Raw genomic sequence first — 21,010 nt, 5'->3', positions numbered from 1 at the left:
GTTGTTATTTAATGAGTTACTAGAATATGCTGAAGGAAAAAGTGAAGCCAGGTCATGTGTGATAAAAGATTTGGTTATACTGAAAGCAAAAGTGAAGGGGCACCTTGTAGGAGGCTAGATAAGGTGGTGTGAAGGAGGAAGTGAAGTAAGAGCCAACAGGGTTTGTGCTATGCTGGATGAAAAAGTGAACTTAAGATGATATGAAAGGGAACCTTGTGCCCTCCAGTAGGAGAAAGTGATGATTTGTCATATAGGAGGAGGAATCAGACTGTACTGAAAGAGAAGGTAAAGGAAAGTTATATGAAAGGAATAATTTAGCTGTGCTTCAGGAGACTGTGAACTGGAGACATGAACAATATGAACAATATGACTTTGCACAAATGGAGTGGACCAGAGACGCAGAGACAGAGTTTGAATTTCATGGAGTTTCAGCTGTTAAGGATGTATTCACCTGAGATAAAACTGAGCATTTGTGTATGCAGGGCAGGCCAGTAGGCCACAGCAGTGGGAATTAATTCACCTTTGTCACCGCCTCTTGCTGCAATGCTCCATGCCCCTCTTCATTCTCCTGATACTACCCTCTTCCCAGCAGGAAGGAGGAAGTATCAGGAGTGGAAGGAGTAAGTATTGGGTGGATGTAGAAGGGCATGGGGCACTGCAACCAAAGGTGGAAACCAAGGTGAGTTAACTTCCACTGTCATGGCCCGTGCACACCAACAATCAATTTCAGTTTCACCTTAAAACTACATTTTTCTTTTGTCCACTCATTTTTAATATTGTGATACTGAGCAACTGTATTGAGCACAGTCCAGGTGCCAACAGACCTTCAGCTTCTGCAACTTTGCACATACTCTGCCCTCTATCATCATGGGGCTGTGGGATTCAAAATTGTAAATCCCTTTTCCATTTATAAAAAATATTTCTGTATTTTCCTATTTTTTAAGTACTACATATCTTCACATATAACCCCCCAACACACACATACACATGCATGCTGATGTAAGCATATTTACCTCTCCTCGCTCCAGCTCCAGTCCCTGGGTCTCCCCGGTAGAGATGGCCCAAACGGTTCGCCGACAAACGGTTCCCGTCTAACTTCCGGTGGTTCGTGTTCGCAGAGAACCGTGAACTTTTGCGGAAGTTCGGTTTGCCCCCGTAATGCACCATTAGGGTCAACTTTGACTCTCTACATCACAGTCAGCAGGCACATTGTAGCCAATCAGACTACACTCTCTCCTGGAGCCACTCCCCCCTTATAAAAGGCAGGCAGTGACCGACTTTGGACTCACTCATGTGCCTGCAGTAAATAGAGAAGTGATAGCTGCTGTAGACTCTCTAATAGGGAAAGATTAGTTAGGATCTTGTAGGCTTGTTAGCTTGCTCCTTGCTGATTCTTATTGCTAAAATAGCACCCCACAACAGCTCTTTCGAGAGCTAATCTTGTTCTTGTGATCTATTTTTTTTGTTGTGTTGCCCACTGACACTGAATTATACAGCCCTATTTGTTGCAGCTGGACCTTGGTAATCGTATTACTGTGCCAGGCCCTGTCTAACTATCTATACTGGGACACCTACCTGTGCCTAGCTAAATACTGGGGCACCCACCTACCTATACGGGAACACCTACCTATGCCTAGCTAACTACTGGGGCCCCTACCTACCTATACAGGAACACTTACCTATGCCTAGCTAACTACTGGGGCACCCACCTACCTATACAGGAACACCTACCTATGCCTAGCTAACTACTGGGGCACCCACCTACCTATACGGGAACACCTACCTATGCCTAGCTAACTACTGGGGCACCTACCTACCTCTATGGGAACACCTACCTATGCCTAGCTAATTACTGGGACACCTACCTATGCCTAGCTAACTACTGGGACACCTACCTATGCCTAACTACCATATGGGCTTGAAAACCACTATGTTTGCGGTGCGTTACACAGTGAGTTTGGTGTGTCAGTGTGAAGCAGTACTCTAATTACACTCCCTGATTGATGTATACACATGCAAGATGTTTTAAAGCACTTTAGGCCTGCAATTTAGCATTCAATGTGATTTCTGCCCTATAAAATGCTGCTTTGCGTCCAATCCAGATTTTTCCCTGAGGCTTTTGCCATGTATCCCACTCCGCCATGCCCCCCTCCAGGTGTTGGACGGCTTGAAACGTCTTTTCCATCACTTTTGTGGCCAGCATCATTTTTTCTAGTTTTCCAAGTTCGCCTCCCCATTGAAGTCTATTGCGGTTCGCGGAAGTTCGCGCGAACCAAACTTTTTGCGGACGTTTGCGAACCCGGTTCATGAACCAAAAATCGGAGGTTTGGGCCATCTCTACTCCCCAGCAACATGTGACTATTATCCATGATAATATCAATAAATCGACAAGGAAAACATTTGATCACTCTCCTACTTTTTCACTGGTTGATTTCTGGCAGATGTGATCTGGCAGTATAAGCGATTTGCAAAGGAATGATAATCTTTGGCTGCCTACTCCACATTCAACTTCCCAGTCTGGAGTTGGTGACGTTTATACATATCAATAAAAGAGTTTCCACCTAGTGCTTAATTCTATTAAATATCACCACTATGTATGCCTATATTGATTCTTGTTGTTTATTGTCACTCCCTTTTGCTGCCATACTGTATGTCAATGCTTATTGCTTGTCATCATTCTTGTTTATTACTTTCCATCTTTTAACAAGAAGAGACAGTCAGTAACGGTCATTTGCAATATGCAATACAGAAGGCTGAAAGTCTGAAAGCGTAGTCAGCCAGCAATAAAAGCTTCCTCTTCCTTTGCTTGATTCAAAATAAGCTAGAATTTTCAAAAAGCCTTAATGCAGAAAATAGCATAATTTATAATTGATTTAGCATGGAAAATGTTTTATTACTTTGAGTGACTTCTTGGTATACACTTAGGGGTAGGAACATGCAACATCACAAGTTGATTCATCACCTAAGGCCTGGTTTAGCCTATTTGCAGATTTGCTCCTTCCTCTCTCTGTTTATGAGCTCTCTAACATGATCTTGAGGACTTAACTGATCTTAGACTAATTGATCTGAAAGCTTAATTGTTGGCTTACAGGACAAAGGAGGTATTTCCAGAGAGCAGAATGAAAGGGTGCTAAATGATAGAAACTGCATATGAATGTTGACAGCAGCTGAGGGTGGCATGACAAGCTCATTCCAAGACTGTTCAAACTCATGGAAAAATAGAGATCTTTTGGAGGACCAAAGATGGTTATTACAATGATATGTAAACAGATTACTACTCAATAAAAGTCATGATGCTTTTATTACCAAACAATGTAACATAAAATGAAATGCTTCATGGAGTTCTTTAATTCTATAATAGTAAATGCACTTCAATTCAAACAATATCAGATAGAATAAAAGAGCAACACACCTCAAAAGAAAATCTAAAAATAAGGCCACAAGAGGTAAAACAACCCATAGTTAAAAAGTACCATTATTGCAAGACGTTAAATCCATCCATGTAAAAAAAGCACAATTTAAAGGCTTACCAGACACTATCACTGCTACATGCTGCCTGCAAACATACTTCATTTACTAAATCAACAGGACAAATAAGATGTGCCAATTAAGAACGCAAAGCTTTAAGATTCATACACACATACAAGGCATGTTGCCTGATAGGGATCAATACCCGATGCTTCAGGCAACATTGCAGGGCCATGGTTGTACAGATGCATTACTATCCTGCTCTGTTGCTGGGGGGGCTGACAGGGTTGTGTGTGAGTGGTGTCATGCGGTTGAAGGGGTAATTGCGCAGGACAATGCTCTCTGTCAGCACTTGACTAAATTAATTTGCTAGAGTGCTCCATGGCAGAGACATCAGAGCTGCTGTATTCATGCTAAATTATTGGCAGAGGTGGTCATTAATGACCACCAAAACGGAGTTTGATCCAGTTTGTGAAATGTCAATTCACTAAGGCTGTTGCCAGTGCCACATGAAAAAATAAAAATTACTGACTAGTGTGGTAAATACCTCAATAAATGTCAATTCCCAAAGATTAGAGCATGCGGTAAAACACATGAGATGTTTAGTATTCTACTTCCAGCCTGGAGCTGTCCATGACTAGCAAACAGTCATTTGGTATGGTTATACAAGGGAAGAAACAGAACAGAGAAAAGGGATAAACTAATTCAATGTCAGGATCTCTCCTGCAGCATGTTCTGTTGCTTGCAGTGGAGCAACCGGGCAGTTCTGACTTGTCTGCTTGCATTCGGTTGCGCATTCGCAATAAGTCTCATTGTCATTTGCAATCGCTCTGCAGTTCAGGGCAGCTCAGGATGCTGTCATCATTCCACCAATTGCTTGCTGCAGCTTAACTGCAGCCAGATTACTTTGTATTTCCTGCATGCATGTTGTTGCATAGTACTGCATGTATTTGTTATGTCCTTTGCATTCACAGTCAGCTAGCAGATCAGACCAGCTCAGGATTTAGTAATTACCATTCAGCTGTGTGGGAGTTTGCATGTCTGCATCCATTGGCTGATGTCCACATAAAAGTCTGCCTCCCATTTCAGACTTTGCCCGACATAGCGGTCAGTACGCTGGTTTGCTGGGCACTTTGTCACTCTGTAATAGATCTGTTATTGTAGTTCAATGCGACCTTATTACTTGTGCTTTAGCTAGTTTCTTGATAAATATATATGCAGACTTGCTAATATATATTTATCCGTTAGTTGAGCCGTTTGTTATTTTTCTGTATTATTGTTTATTGCCTTGTTTCCATGCCTGATGGATGTTCGCTGCATCCGCAGTGGGTCAGTGAAGTCCACTATCCTGATAGCTTGGATTCTGCCATCACCACGTTAGTATCTGGTAGTATTCCTGCTACTCTAGTTTCTGGGAACGTAACTATAGGCTGAGGTTGCTATTAATTACGTTCTTTCCTGTAGTCTTGCCTGTGTGGATGCTTGCTGGTGACTGGTTGTTAACCTGCTTGGTCTGCTTCTGTGGATGTGACTGTGAGCTGCGGTTGCTACTAGTTACGCTCCAATCTTTAGTCCTGTCTTGTACCTGTCTGAATGCTTGCTATCGCTAGGGCAGCACTTAGTCTTAGTCTGCACACTGCAAATCCGATTTGCGATTCCAATTCCATTTCCGATTTGCAATTCCTATTCTCCCCGAATGCTATTAACAGAAAAATGCAGAAAAAATGCAGCATGCAGTAACGATTAAAAATCAGAATCGCATGTAAAAAACATTTAAACAAATTACAAATCGGAATCGGAATCGCATGCAGTGTGCAGGGAGCCTTAAGCATTTTACAACTGAAAAAGTACCCAAAACTTGGTTAAAAAGTATTATCAAAATTATTTTGAGTATTTCTTGCTTGATGGTGGTTTAAAAGGCATTTTATAACAAGGTGTCAAAATTTCACCTAGGAGAAAACTCCAGAGAAAAAGTGAATATAGTATATGGGCCTGAATGTGGTATTTTACTGACCTTTTTTTTTTTTTTTTTACCAAATGTGTCTTAGTGAAATCAAGCATCTCTGATAAGAGAAATCCAGCCTCGATTCCTGTCACATTTAAGATGAAGGTGGACAGATACAGTAGCAAAAAAGTATTATTATTTCTATAGTACCCACATATTCTGTAGCACTGTACAAAGTAAAATACAGACAATAGCGGATGCCATAAATACATATATAATTCATACATGGCACAATCAAAACATCCATCTACACAAGTACAAAATACATACATAGTTTATGCATGTTATGGAGTCATCCAGTCACACAGGTACATACTCATTTGATAGAATTAGTACTGAAGAGATGTGATGAAACAAGAACGGGGCCCTTCCCTTGAAGAGCTTACAATCTACAGAAGAGTGGGGTTGAGACAGTAGGTAAGGAGACAAAGAGGTTCATAGATGAGGCAGCGAGTCTGGACATCTGATGTAGATATATTTCTGAAAGAAGACTAGGACAAATTTTAAATGTATCTGAAGAGGGGTGTTTTAAGTTTCCCTTTGAAGATTCTAAAACTTGAAGCATGACAGGCAGGGTGTTTCACATACTGAAGTCCCTTGCAGAGATAACGTGTGGAAGACATTTTCAAAGAAATGGTCCTTGGGTAGCTGTTGTTGTTGAATGGGAAAAGTTACAACCTCTGTAAGATTCTTTTTTTGGTGCCTGCATCCATACTCAATACGATATTTCCCTTCAGTTTCTGCTACAACAGAGTATATTAGCACAACACTAGAGCCTGATTAATTTGCAAATGTAAAAAAAAAATGCAAAAATCCTTTTGCATGTCCACAGGTGGTACAGCCGATCACCAGGTGAATACATACTAGCATAAACTCAGTTATTAATATGCTTTATTAGATGTACTTGTATTCATTTTCTTTGACTTTGGGTCTTTTTCACATAGCAAAATCTCATGAAGAGAATTTATTGTCTGTGATCTAGATGAATTTATACATTTAGCTTCTTTCGCTTTTTATTATTGTTTTGAGGTGTTTTAAGGGATTATTTATAATGATATAATAATATAGTCTAGGATAGTCGAAATATCTCTTGCTATAAAAACCTAATGGAGTATTTATTCATACTTTTATTTTGTAGAATTGTATGCTGAGCTAATTCTTTAAGCAATGATATACTTTACAGTTTAAATGATACCAGCTGTCCACTCCCAAACTCATTAAGTATTTTTACTCTCCTGTAAAATCGGCTGTAGAAAGGTTTTCCAGCTGCATCAGTCCATACTCAAGTTATCTGAAATGCCAGTCATGAATTCCTGGCTAATGACATCCTCCAAAAATTATCCATTCCTGTCAGGAGTATATAATTTTTTCAGACAAAGCCGACCGATGCCCATCTAGTTTTCAACAATTATTTCCTCCCAAATGCCTACTCCCAAGGGAAGAAAAATTAGCTTTAAATTGTATGTGTTGACTCCCCAAAATTATTTTGATGTGAGATGCTCCATATCTGATATACTCCCTTCTGGCCCTACTCTGCACACAGAGAAAATTGGCATCCTCCAACAGCTGAAATGACTTATTAAATAATTTGCCGAATTTTTGCCGAAATAAGTACAATTTTCGCTTCAACAAGTGAAAATTAGCCTGAAAATGTTAGCGTTTATTTTCGCCTAATGTCCGCGATTTTCACAATAAATTGCAAGCTAGGATCACCAAATTGGCAGAGTATGTTAAGGAGAACAGTGGGTATAAGGGGGAAAATAATTATTCAAATAGACCTTATAGTTTTGGAGAAAAGCAATTTTGAAGTTACGATGGGAAAAAGTATACATTTATGTTATTTTTTTTTTTGTTAAACGCCTCAATATACATAGTGATTTGAATAAAAAAAATATTTTATCAAGTGCACGTGTCAGTATTATTACAGTGGCAGAAGGGAGCAGTGGCTCAGTCGGAGTTACCATCACCCCCATAAGTCAGGAGAAGTAGGCAGTGTACATATCCCATAAAATGAAAGTGGTGGGGGAGAAGCGGCTTGGTTAGAGTGACCATCACCCCCATAAGTTAGGAGAAGCAGGAAGTGTACATATCCTATAAAATGACAGTGGCGGGGGAAGCAGCGGCTCGGTCAGAGTGACCATCACCTCCATAAGTCAGGTCCAGAAGAACCAGACAGTGTACATAACCAATAAAATGACAGTGGTTGGGGGAGCAGCGGTTCGGTTGAGAGTGTCCATCACCCCCATAAGTCAGGAGAAGCAGGCAGTGTACATATCCCATAAAATGACAGTGGCGGGGGGAGCAGCGGCTTGGTCTGTGTGACCATCACCCCCATAAGTAAGGAGAAGCTGGCAGTGTACAAATAAAAAAAAATCCAGAGGCAGATAGGAACATCGGCTTGGACACAGTGACCATGCTTAAAGGACAACTGTAGTGGGGGGAAATGGAGACTGCCAAATGTATTTCTTTTAAAACAAAACCAGTTGCCTGGCTGCCCTGCTGGTCTGTTTGGCTGCAGTAGTATTTGAATCAAACCAGAAACAAGCATACAGCTAATTTTGTCAGAAATTTGCCACAAATATCAGAAACACCTGATGTGCTGCATGCTTGTTCAGGGTCTATGGCTAAAAGTATTAATGGTAGAGGATCAGCAAGATAGCCAGGGAACTGGTATTGCTTAAAAGGAAATAAATATGGCAGCCTCCATATACCTCTCAATACAGTTGTCCTTCAAAGGACAACTGAAGTGAGAAGAATATGAAGGCTGTCATATTGGACTACTGGGTGGTCAGGCACAGTGACACTGCATGTGCTCACGTAGGTAGGTGGGTGCACTGAACACAACAGGTGGGTGTATGCAGTGATGTGTATTACAATGTGCACCTGTCACACACAGACAGGTACCGGACAGGCACAGTGACACTGCGTGCGCTCACGTAGGTAGGTGGATGCACTGAACACAACAGGAAGATATATGCAGTGTTGGGTATAACAATGTGCACCTGTCACACACACACAGGTACCGAACAGGCACAGTGACACTGCGTGCGCTCACGTAGGTAGGTGGATGCACTGAACACAACAGGTAGGTATATGCAGTGATTGGTATTACAATGTGCACCTGTCACACACAGACAGGTACCGGACAGGCACAGTGACACTGCGTGCGCTCACGCAGGTAGGTGGGTGCACTGAAGTGAACAACATGTAGTAGGTATATGCAGTGATGGGTATTGTACTGTGCACCTGGGACAGCAGTAATTATACCACCAAGGGGCCAAAGGCCAGCTGCGACTGACTGACAGGGTTGTATATAATGCAAGTGGGACACACACAGAAATAAAATAGATCACAAGAACAAGATTGGCTCTCAACAGAGCTGTTGATGGGTGCTTTTTAGCAATAAGAATCAGCAAGGAGCAAGCTAACAAGCCTACAAGAGCCTAACTAAGCTTTCCCTATAGGTCTCTGTACAGCAGCTCTCCCTTCTCTAATTAATGCAGGCACATGAGTGAGTGAAAAGCCTGATGCTGCCTGCCTTTTATGTGAGGGGGGGGGGGTGGCTCCAGGAGGGAGTGTAGCCTGATTGTCTACAATGTGTCTGCTGACTGTGATGTAGAGGGTTAAAGTTGACCCTCATAATGCACTATGGGGGCGAACCGAACTTCCGTAAATACTGAACCCCGGAGGTTCGCTGGGAACCGGTCACCAGCGAAGCGTTCGGGCCATCTCTAATCATGGTCTTTAAATCAAAGTATTTATTGTATTTATTGTTTGTACCTTGTTTAGGGTGTGGGTGACTAAATGGAGTTGTTGTTTTTTTAAGTAACAGAATTGAGCTTTAAATATCTGAATTAATAGGAAGACATCAGCTTTCAAAATATCCTAGCACAGGGCATGTAGAGAATACAACACATGTTCTTTCTATCACTAGAGTATAAGGATTAGACAGGATGATTCATTCACTGATTGACGTCAGGATAACTCATTCACTAACTGATACAGCTGTTGCTGAAAACCCACATTAATAAGAGGAGGGGTTTGTGTGCAGTGCAGCATTTTATAGAGACATTTCTCTGGTTCTTCCTTCGGTAGTAACCTATGTACATGTAGTTCATAAAATATGTAAGCAATGTGTTTCTTGTTAGCAATACATGCTTGAGCGACACACTATATTAAAAAGTTAAATACTTTATCATTCTATAAAATCATGCTGTTTCAGCATTTAATCCATGATCCATAGGCAGCTGCAAGAATGCAGCTGTTATTTAGGACTTTGTCAATTCAAATCTTAGCGGGGATAAATATTTTACACATACATGCTAAATATAATTTTGTGACAGCAATCTGCCAAGAATAAAAAAAAAGCGTTGGTGGAGGGTGGATCCGGAAGCGCTAAGTCCAGGCATTGGACAAAAGAAAGTCCGCATGTCCGACATCACCATGAGATTGCTTGAGCATCCTGTCCTTGCCTGCGTGGACATGGTAGAAGGATTACTGGCAGTGGTACCTTTATTGTGTTGTGCTGTGACATGACCCTTAAACGCATTGTAAAGCATAGTTGCCAGCTTGGTCTGCATGTGCTGCATCCTTTCTGCCTTCTGGTGAGTTGGTAACATGTCCGCCACTTTGTGTCTATACAGAAGGTCTAGTAGCGTGGCCACCCAGTACAGCCCAGTACAGCTCATTACCCTTAAGTTTTTTTATACGGTGGACCCTCAACAGGCTGGACAGTATGAAAGACGCCATGGGCACAAAGTTTATTTCCAGATGTATTATCCATCTCGTCTTGCTCTTCCTCAGTGACGTCAGGTAAGTCCTCCTCCTCCCCCCAGCCACGAACAATACCACAGGAACGTCGAGCAGCACAAGTCCCCTGCGACGCCTGCTGCGGTTGTTCTTCTGCCACCGCCTCCTCCTCCAAAGAAACACCTTCCTCAACATCCTAGTCTGACTCCTCTTCCCCACACGACTCTTCCTCCTCCTCTCCCCTTTAGAGAAGGAAAGGTTTTTTTTTTATAGTTGTTCTTTACCATACCCTACACATTTGGTGTTTTAAGCACGTACGGGGGCTGTGCTATTAACCGTCAGTCAGCAGCTGTTTGTCTGCCACTTAAGTCTATGGAGCCGCCACGAATGGCCAGTTCGCCAACATTTGCGGTATTCTGCACTGTCAGCTGTGCTCCCAGCCTCTAGGTTCCTGACAATTTATGGATTTCAGCTTCGACTATTATTACAGCAATACCTTTTTTATTGTTTGTGCCATCAAAGTGATATATAAATATAATTTTTTTCGTTTTCAGGACAATCGAGGCTTTCTTTTGGTAATTTGGTTTCTAAGAATTGTTTAATAATATAGGCATTTTACAGGGGAAAACAACAAGTAAATGCAGAAAATACACATTTTTTTCATATTTTACCCTTCCTAATTTTCACATGATAAGTGCCACAGTTATAAAACACCTCAAAATATATTATTTGGTTTGTCCCAGTTAAAATTATACCCTATATGCCATATTGTATCACTAGCTGGGCATATAACAGACAGTTATCCCCAGCGTGTTTATCTGTAGTGAATGCATGCGATCTCTATGGCGCATAGTTTGTGGACTCCAGATGCCTTGCTAGACAACAGTTATTTGTGAACTTAATTGTGAAAATATCATATATTTTCCTATAGAGGGGAGAACATAATTGCTTTAGCGTAATACCTGGAATTGAAAGTTGAAGTACAACTAGCTGGAGAGATCTGTTTAAGGCTACATTCCTGACCTCTTTCTAGATATGCCAGTTGTTATTAACATATTTTTATGATGAAAGAAATACTTGATGTCCTTTCAGAAACCTTATTTGTCAGCTATTGTCATTTAAAAGGTTACAATTGTTAGCATGCTTATGGTGTATTTCTATTTTTCTAAGGAAGCTATGGTATAAATAGAACATTAATGTAAATTGAAGACATTATCATATGTAATCTATATTTCTATTCTGAAATCTGATTTCTTGCATATTATTGTCATCCCGGGAAGTAGAAGGGAAGAGGACACTGAGCAACATTTGCATACATACAGATACTGATGAATTATCTTTGCTGTATTTAAATATTCACAGATAATAGTGTAAGAGATTATGCCTTTCTTACCGCTCATAAAACGGTGTTCTGCACCTCAGCAAAAATGCCATTAAAAGCCTAAGCTTTCTACACTGGAAGTATAGTTTACATGTTATACTGTGTATGCCTTAAATAGAAATATATACAAATATAAGATTTTCAGTTTTCTAACGCAAAATATTTATTTTGTGGTTTACCAGTGATTGTACATATGAAGCAATATCAAACATTTCTATGCCATTTAACAAAACTAGTGGTGTACCTATGGCATTTGATACCCGGAGCTGGGTATTAAGTGACACCCCCCTCTCCGCCCCCCAAAAAAGGGAAAGGAGCGAGTACAGCCTACCAAGTGTGCCATGGCGCTATAGCGCCAGAGGTGCTATATGTGCTACCTGAGAGCTACTGTTTTGTCCCCTGTTTTATTGCCTGATGAAGCGGGCTTGGTCCTGCGAAACGCGTTGCATCTATTGGGGTACTAATAAAGTGTTTATTTATGTCAGACAAGTAGTGTAGTCTGCTTTCGGAGGTAAGTCCACCACTGCCTCCCCAGCATATTTTAAAACTTTTAATTGTTGTTTTTATTCTGCTGGCGCCTCTGTTCATCAAAGTCATTCAAGTGTGCCATGGCGGGTAAATCCAAGTATAGATCCTCTGGAATAGTTACCCCCCGTATAGGTTAGCCAGGTATATGTGCTCATTGTACAAATGATTGAAGTGTCTTGCTGGGAGCTCTATTCTCTATTCTATTATCTAAATATGGCAAACTCCATATTAGATTGTGAGCTCCGCTGAGGACAGTTGATGATATGATTATGTACTCTTCAAAGTGCTGCAGAAGGTGTCAGTGCTATATAAATAAACTACTACTATTGATACTACTTTAATAATAATAATCTAGAACATTAGATTAGTTATGGAAAGACTTATGAGATTGCAAGCAAATTACAAATACAGCAACCATGAGACCTTCAATTAACAAATGCAGCAACCATAAGGCCTCTAAGTGACCAGAGCAGCAACCATGAGACCTCCAAATGACCAACACAGCAACCACGAGACCTCCAAATGACCAATACAGCAACCATTAGACCTCCAAGTGACCAACGCAGCAACCCTGAGACCTCCAAGTGACCAATTTAGCAACCATAGGGCCTCCAAATGACAAATTTAGCAAACCTGAGGCCTCCAAGTGACCAATTTAGCAACCATTAGGCCTCCAAATGACCAATTTAGCAACCATGATGCTTCCAAATGACCAATTTAGCAACCATGATGCCTCCAAATAAGCAATTTAGCAACCATGAGGACTCCGAGTGACCATTTTAGCAATAATGAGGCCTCCAAATGACCAAAGTGGCAACCATGAGGACTTCAAGTCATCATTTTAATAACTGCTGACATACAAGTGCATATTGACATTGCCATTTGGCTGCATTAGAGTAAATGGGAACCGCTATAAAAAAATAACCAGATACTTACCTAAGGAGAGAGAAGGCTCTGAGTCCTGCTCCTCTCATGGATCCCTTGTTCCAGCACCGGGTCCCCCGGGGGCAATATTTGATTAAATTAGTCAAATACTGCTTTCCGCCACCAAAGGAGGCTTCAGAAGTCTTCGGGGAGCCCCAGTGCTCTCGAAGACGAGTGGCGCCATACTGCATGATAACGCAGGTGCAGCACAGAGCACTCAGTTCCCAAAGACTCCTGAAGTCCCCTCGACGGGGGATTCAAACGGGTTAGCCAGTGCTGGAACGAGCGTCCCCAGAGAGGAGTGGAGAGACTCTATAGGACCCAGAGCTTTCCCTTTCCTTAGGTAAGTGTCTGCTTCATTTTTTCCCATTATCTCTAAACTGCTAGAGGAAGGCATTCTTTTGCTGGAAAATTGCAGGCTAAATTGCATGCCTAATCCAGTCTGCTGCCTGACATCCGATGTATGATGGCAATTTAATCCAGTCTAGCAGAAGGTTTATAACCAAGTGTGTTCGTTGAAACACAGAGTGCTTTCACGGCAACACAAAAGCAATTCTAGGTGCAGCTTCTGCACAGCTCTAAGGAATGGGTGTCACACCATGGTCCATGCCAAGCAGTTGCTAGTGCTTCACAGTAACATGAGAGCAGCTGACGGTTGGTAGATGCGCCATATGTCAACTACTCATCTAAACAAGACCTAATGCCTGGTACACACAATTAGATTTTCTGGTAGATTTACTGCCAGATCGATTATTTCCAACATGTTCAATCTGATTTCCGATCTATTTTCCATAGAAGTTAATGGAAAATCGATTCAAAATCAGATTGGACATGTTGGAAATAATCAATCTGACAGTAAATCTGCCAGGAACTCTCATCGTGTGTACTAGGTATGAGATAAACTGGAGAGGGAGAGGAGACAGGAACAACCTAGGCAGACAAGTTGGGACTGCTCTTTGCTAGTGTTGGGCGAGCAGTGTTCGCCACTGTTCGGGTTCTGCAGAACATCACCCTGTTCGGGTGATGTTCGAGTTCGGCCGAACACCTGATGGTGCTCGGCCAAACCGTTCGGCCACATGGCCGAACTAAGGGCGCATGGCCGAACGTTCCCGAACGTTCGGCTAGCGCTGTGATTGGCCGAACGGGTCACGTGGTTCGGACCCCGAACGCGCTCTGATTGGCCGAACGGGTCACGTGGTTCGGCCCGAACGCGCTCTGATTGGCCGAACGGTCACATGGTTCGGGTAAATAAATACCCGAACCACGTCATATCTCCGCCATTTGTCTGTGGGTTTAGCTTTGGGTAGGCAGGCAGGGTAGTTCGCGCTCCAGCCACGCTAGCCAGGGTCCCCCCAGTCATTGTGTGTCGCTGCTGGGAACAGTAGTACACCACTCGCTCAGCCAGACTATATAGCATTGTGTGTACTGCCACTGTGTACCTCGCTCAGCCACGCTATATATAGCATTGTTTACTGCCACTGTGTGTACACGGCTCAGCCAGACTATATAGCATTGTGTGTACTGCCACTCTGTGTACACCGCTCAGCCAGACTATATAGCATTGTTTACTGCCACTCTGTGTACACCGCTCAGCCAGACTATATAGCATTGTGTACACCGCTCAGCCAGACTATATAGCATTGTGTGTACTGCCACTGTGTGTACACCGCTCAGCCAGACTATATAGCATTGTGTGTACTGCCACTCTGTGTACACCGCTCAGCCAGACTATATAGCATTGTGTGTACTGCCACTCTGTGTACACCGCTCAGCCAGACTATATAGCATTGTGTGTACTGCCACTCTGTGTACACCGCTCAGCCAGACTATATAGCATTGTTTACTGCCACTCTGTATACACCGCTCAGCCAGACTATATAGCATTGTGTACACCGCTCAGCCAGACTATATAGCATTGTTTACTGCCACTCTGTGTACACCGCTCAGCCAGACTATAAAGCATTGTGTGTACTGCCACTCTGTGTACACCGCTCAGCCAGACTATATAGCATTGTGTGTACTGCCACTCTGTGTACACCGCTCAGCCAGACTATATAGGATTGTGTGTACTGCCACTCTGTGTACACCGCTCAGCCAGACTATATAGCATTGTGTGTACTGCCACTCTGTGTACACCGCTGAGCCAGACTATATAGCATTGTGTACACCGCTCAGCCAGACTATATAGCATTGCTTACTGCCACTCTGTGTACACCGCTCAGCCAGACTATATAGCATTGTGTGTACTGCCACTCTGTGTACACCGCTCAGCCAGACTATATAGCATTGTGTGTACTGCCACTGTGTGTACACCGCTCAGCCAGACTATATAGCATTGTGTGTACTGCCACTCTGTGTACACCGCTCAGCCAGACTATATATCAGAATCAGAATCAGAATCATTTATTTCGCCAAGTACAACGTGAGTTGAACCCAGAATTGGTTTTGGCACAACAGGGTCGGTGGTGGTACAGTACAGAAATTGAACAGCATACAGTAGGCACACAGTAGATACATATAACGCATACATATATACAGCAGATACATACAGTAGGTACAATGCATAATACAGAGTAAAGGATAGGTAAAGAACTCGTAAGGAATGGGCCCAAGAGAAGGACCAGGGGACATCCGCTGCCGTCTAAGGCACTCAAAACGCTTCTATAGCGATACTTTGAATCAGATGCCCTTGGTCTATCTTGGGGAAGAGAGAGAGAGAGAAAGATAAAGAAAGGGAGGGTGTAGAAAAGTGAGGTGAGTCCCCTCGGGTTGTTCCTTGATCTGACCGGTTAGTGTCCAAAATTTTGGCTTCCAACAGCAACGAGACCACGGCTGCTGGGTCTGGTATCCTCTTAGTCCCTGTGTAGCTGCTTTGTGTCGGTGTACAGCTGCTAAGGGAGGCTGGCAACCTTACGTGCAGTGGAGGGATGATAGAAGCTGGAGCGAGCTGCCTCCACAGAGCCGGAGGATAAAGGGCAGAGGGGACAGCTGGTGGGTGGATGAGCGTGGCTGCCATGATAGATGGCAGGCAGCTGGAGCTGTGGCCCTGGCTGGGATGTACAGGGGCCGGGGGAGAGAGGCCAAGGTGACAATCTGGTGGTGATGGAGGAGCCTGCTGCGTTACTGGATGGGCAGACAGCAATGGCCATGGCTAAAGTGCATGTAACCAGCCAGAGAGTGCCCTCTTGCCCCTGTTGTTCAGGGCGACTAATAGGGCAACAGACATACCTCCCCTGGATCAGTAGACCAGCCACATCGGCAGTGAGCGGGGCGCCAGCATCCCACTGCTCTCTAAACTCCTCAGCTGGAGCAGCGCACTGTCCTCGCAACTACCCTGGAACAGTGGCATCACTAGGCTCTTCTGAACTCCCCGGTGGTGGCCGCTGATCTTCCCCGCAGCAGTGATGTCAACTCAAGTGCTGGGCAGCAGGGACCGGAATCCTCCAGAGCAGCTGGGCCCGATGGCAGCAGGGACCGGATTCCTCATGAGCAGCTGGGCCCGACGTCACATCTCCAAGCTGCAAGATGTCGGGCAGCAGCGGAGAATAAGGCAGCGGTGGAGGCGAAAACCCGGAGCGGCTGGTGCCTACAGAAATGATGGCAGACCCGGCACCATGTGGATTCCAGCTGAGCTGACCACGTGGTGAGCCTCCTGTTCCGCATAGCACGTGGGTCCCGTCCGCCGATGATGCAAATCAGCTGGACCCGATGGCTGGTGAAGAAAAGACCGGCATGCCCGTGATCCCCACATCTCACCCCGGTGGCAGAGGGGCTCAGAAGTGAGTAAAGGTGGGTGATTACTTAGAAAAAAAGAAAAGAAGCCGGAGCCCTGTGGCCGTGGCGTCCGAATCCGGCGCCATCTTAGATCAAGATATAGCTAAGTTTACTGCCACTCTGTATACACCGCTCAGCCAGACTATATAGCATTGTGTACCCTGCTCAGCCAGACTATATAGCATTGTTTACTGCCACTCTGTGTACACCGCTCAGCCAGACTATATAGCATTGTTTACTGCCACTCTATGTACACCGCTCAGCCAGACTATATAGCATTGTGTGTACTGCCACTCTGTGTACACGGCTCAGCCAGACTATATAGCATTGTGTGTACTGCCACTCTGTGTACACCGCTCAGCCAGACTATATAGCATTGTTTACTGCCACTCTGTGTACACCGCTCAGCCAGACTATATAGCATTGTTTACTGCCACTGTGTGTACACGGCTCAGCCAGACTATATAGCATTGTGTGTACTGCCACTCTGTGTACACCGCTCAGCCAGACTATATAGCATTGTGTGTACTGCCACTCTGTGTACACCGCTCAGCCAGACTATATAGCATTGTTTACTGCCACTCTGTATACACCGCTCAGCCAGACTATATAGCATTGTGTACACCGCTCAGCCAGACTATATAGCATTGTTTACTGCCACTCTGTATACACCGCTCAGCCAGACTATAGAGCATTGTGTACACCGCTCAGCCAGACTATATAGCATTGTTTACTGCCACTCTGTGTACACCGCTCAGCCAGACTATATAGCATTGTGTGTACTGCCACTCTGTGTACACCGCTCAGCCAGACTATATAGCATTGTGTGTACTGCCACTTTGTGTACATCGCTCAGCCAGACTATATAGCATTGTGTGTACTGCCACTGTGTGTACACCGCTCAGCCAGACTATATAGCATTGTGTGTACTGCCACTCTGTGTATACCGCTCAGCCAGACTATATAGCATTGTGTGTACTGCCACTCTGTGTACACCGCTCAGCCAGACTATATAGCATTGTGTGTACTGCCACTCTGTGTACACCGCTCAGCCAGACTATATAGCATTGTGTGTACTGCCACTGTGTGTACACCGCTCAGCCAGACTATATAGCATTGTGTGTACTCCCAGTCTGTGTACACGGCTCAGCCAGACTATATATCATTGTTTACTGCCAGTGTGTGTACACGGCTCAGCCACACTATATAGCATTGTGTTTACTGCCACTCTGTGTCTGCTGGGAACAGTAGTACACCGCTCACCCGCCACTGTATAGCATTGTGCTCTGTGTCGCTGCTGGCAATAGTGGTACACCGCTCACCCACCACTGTATAGCATTTCTGTACTGCCACTGTACTGCTGCCAGTCAGCGTGTACTTTAAGGATAAGTGAAATGAGGAAGAAATCCCGTGAAAGAGGGAGGGGCAAGGGAAGAGGTGTTTCCCCTGACGGTTCACGTACAGGCCACAGGGGAGCACCCAAGAAAACCCACTCAATACCGCCCATGTTGTCCAGGACAACAACCCTCACAGATCCAAAAGAACAGGACCAGATAATTACTTGGATGACCTCTCAAGCGTCCAGCAGTGGGTTAAGCAGCACCAGCACATCACGCACGAGGTCCGAGTCCTCAGCCAGTTACAAGGAGCCAGTGGGCACAAAGCTGACACAACCGGCAGCGACACCACGCACACAACTGCCAGATAACCAGTCCGATGAATTACCTCAGGACACAATGGGGTATTCGCAGGAGCTATTCCCAGGCCAACAAACTTCCACCTTTGAAAGGTCAATGGAGGAACAGCCAGAAATGTTGTGCCCGGATTCACAACCATTAACTGTGGGAAATGCACCGGGCACTGAAATACAACAAGGCGAGTCCGAGGACTTTGAAACCCAAATCCCAGAGCAAGTTGGGCAGGAGGGGTTGCAATTGCAGGAGGTCGGCCGAGAAGATCTGGAAGACGACGTTGGAGTGAGCTGTGCAGAGGTTGTTCTGGGGAGCTCTACTCCACGGCGGCGGCCCCCCACAATGACATATGACGAGTTTGAGGAGATGGAAGAGGAGGGTATGGACAATGTGGACAGAGACCCAGATTTTGTTTGTGAACGAGAACATCGCCGTCGTAGCAGCAGCACAGATGAGTCTGTTGAAGAACCCACTGCTGTACGAGTTCACCTTGTGCCACAAGGTAGGCGGCGCGCAATTTCAGGCACCACAAGCGTGGAAGTTCAAGTGAGAGGCAAAAGAGGCGCAAACAGAAATCGCCAGCAAGGCAGGTGCTCCAAAGTCTGGGCTTTCTTTGAAGACTGCACTGAGGATGTTACCATGGCGATTTGCAAGGTGTGCAAGACCCGCCTGAGCAGGGGGAAAAGTATTAACAACCTCTCCACCACCAGCATGAGCCGCCACATGCTATCCAAACATCCCACTCTGTGGGCAAATTCGACAGGACAGGGTACCAGCAACACTGCCTCCCTTGGGTTCACCAGACTCACCACCAGACCCGCCTCAGCAGCAGCAGTAGCCCAGCCATTGCGTGGTTCACAACATTCACAAACATCAGACGACGCTGACACTGTCACTTTCCGGAGTAGTGCTCTTGAGGTCTCCCAGTCTTCATCAAACACAACAACCAACAGCCCTTCAGTGTGCAGCCCTACGGTTCAGTTGTCTGTCTCGGAGATGTTTGAGCGCAAGAGGAAATTGCCAGCAAATGACCCCCGGGCCGTGGCAGTAACAGCCAGCATAGCCAAGCTTCTGGCCTGCGAAATGCTGCCATATCGAGTGGTGGAGACAAACAGCTTCAAGGGCATGATGTCAGTGGCCATCCCACGTTACGTGGTTCCCAGCCGCTACCACTTTGCACGCTCTGCAGTGCCTGAGTTGCATGAGCACGTGGTCAGCAAAATAACCCAAAGCTTGAAGAATGCCGTTGCCTGCAAGGTTCACCTCACCACTGACACCTGGACGAGTGCGTTCGGCCAGGGTCGATACATCTCCCTTACCGCGCACTGGGTGAACCTTGTGGAGCCTGGCAGCAATTACTCACCTGCTACGGCGCGGGTGTTGCCCACGCCGCAAACAGCTGCACCGCCGTCCCTCCCACTGGATAACAACAGCAGCACCTACCTCTCTGACTCCTTCTCCTCCAACGCATCTCAAAGCTGTACCTCATCCGGAAACGCTAACCCAGCAGCAGTAGGATCGTGGAAGCAGTGCAGCATAGCTGTTGGCATGCGTCAGCAAGCGTTGCTGAAGCTGATCTGCCTTGGGGATAAGCAGCACACAGGGGAGGAAATTTGGAGGGGAATAAAGGAACAGACGGATTTGTGGCTGGCACCGCTGGACCTGAAACCGGGCATGGTTGTGTGTGATAATGGGAGTAATCTCATTCGCGCTTTAAGGTTGGCTAAGCTGACACACATCCCTTGCCTGGTGCACGTGATGAACCTAGTAGTTCAGCGGTTCCTGAGGACATACCCAGGCGTGGCCGATCTTCTGTTGAAGGTGCGACGAGTGGCCAAACATTGCAGAAATTCCAGTACTGCTTCGGGGGCACTCGCCAAGATGCAGGAGCGCTTCAATCTCCCCCACCATCGCTTTCTGTGTGATGTCCCTACGCGCTGGAATTCTACGCTGCACATGCTAGCCCGCTTTTGCGAGCAGAAGAGTGCAGTGGTCCAGTACATGACGGCGCAGTACCGAGGCGCATCCGGCCAGCTGCCAAGCTTCTGTGGATCCGATTGGGCCAACATGTTGGACCTCTGCCAAGTCCTCCAAAATTTTGAGCAATCCACGTTGCTTGTGAGCAGTGACAACTCTTCAGTCAGCATTACCATACCACTGCTGTGTTTACTGAAGAGGTCAATGTTGAAAATCAAGGAAACAGCTGTCATGATGCAACTGGGGGAATCTGAATGAGAAAACGATCAGCATGATGGTACCAACATCAGGCCATCCGCCTCAGGAAACGCTGGCCCCAGCAGCTATGACGAAGAAGAGGAGGAGGAACAGCTGGAGTTGGAGCAGGAATTTCCTGCCACCACTGACGAGGGCCAGAGCGGTGCACGTTGGACTTCCACAATTCAGCGCGAATGGTCAGCAGAAGCAGACCAGGAAGAAGGTGACGACTATGATGCATCACAACAACTATCACAACGCTCACAAGAGGATGAT

General features: G+C 45.1%; 1 protein-coding gene and 1 long non-coding RNA gene across 7 annotated transcripts in view; one reads left to right on the top strand and one right to left on the bottom strand.

Moving 5' to 3' along the window:
- KCNH8 (potassium voltage-gated channel subfamily H member 8) overlaps positions 1–21,010 on the bottom strand; it is a 506,682-nt gene that overhangs the window by 119,301 nt on the left and 366,371 nt on the right. The gene's annotated exons all lie outside the window — the stretch shown is intronic.
- LOC137518371 (uncharacterized) overlaps positions 1–21,010 on the top strand; it is a 137,263-nt gene that overhangs the window by 75,698 nt on the left and 40,555 nt on the right. The window contains exon 3 of the long non-coding RNA XR_011020802.1: positions 10,117–10,285. This is a non-coding gene — a long non-coding RNA (uncharacterized lncRNA). The remainder of the gene's footprint in view (positions 1–10,116; positions 10,286–21,010) is intronic.

Source organism: Hyperolius riggenbachi, chromosome 5, assembly GCF_040937935.1.
Source record: "Hyperolius riggenbachi isolate aHypRig1 chromosome 5, aHypRig1.pri, whole genome shotgun sequence".
In the NCBI taxonomy this organism is placed as follows: Eukaryota; Metazoa; Chordata; class Amphibia; order Anura; family Hyperoliidae; genus Hyperolius; species Hyperolius riggenbachi.
The sequence above is the reverse complement of the archived record's forward strand: the minus strand, read 5'-3'. Positions and strand labels throughout refer to the sequence as shown.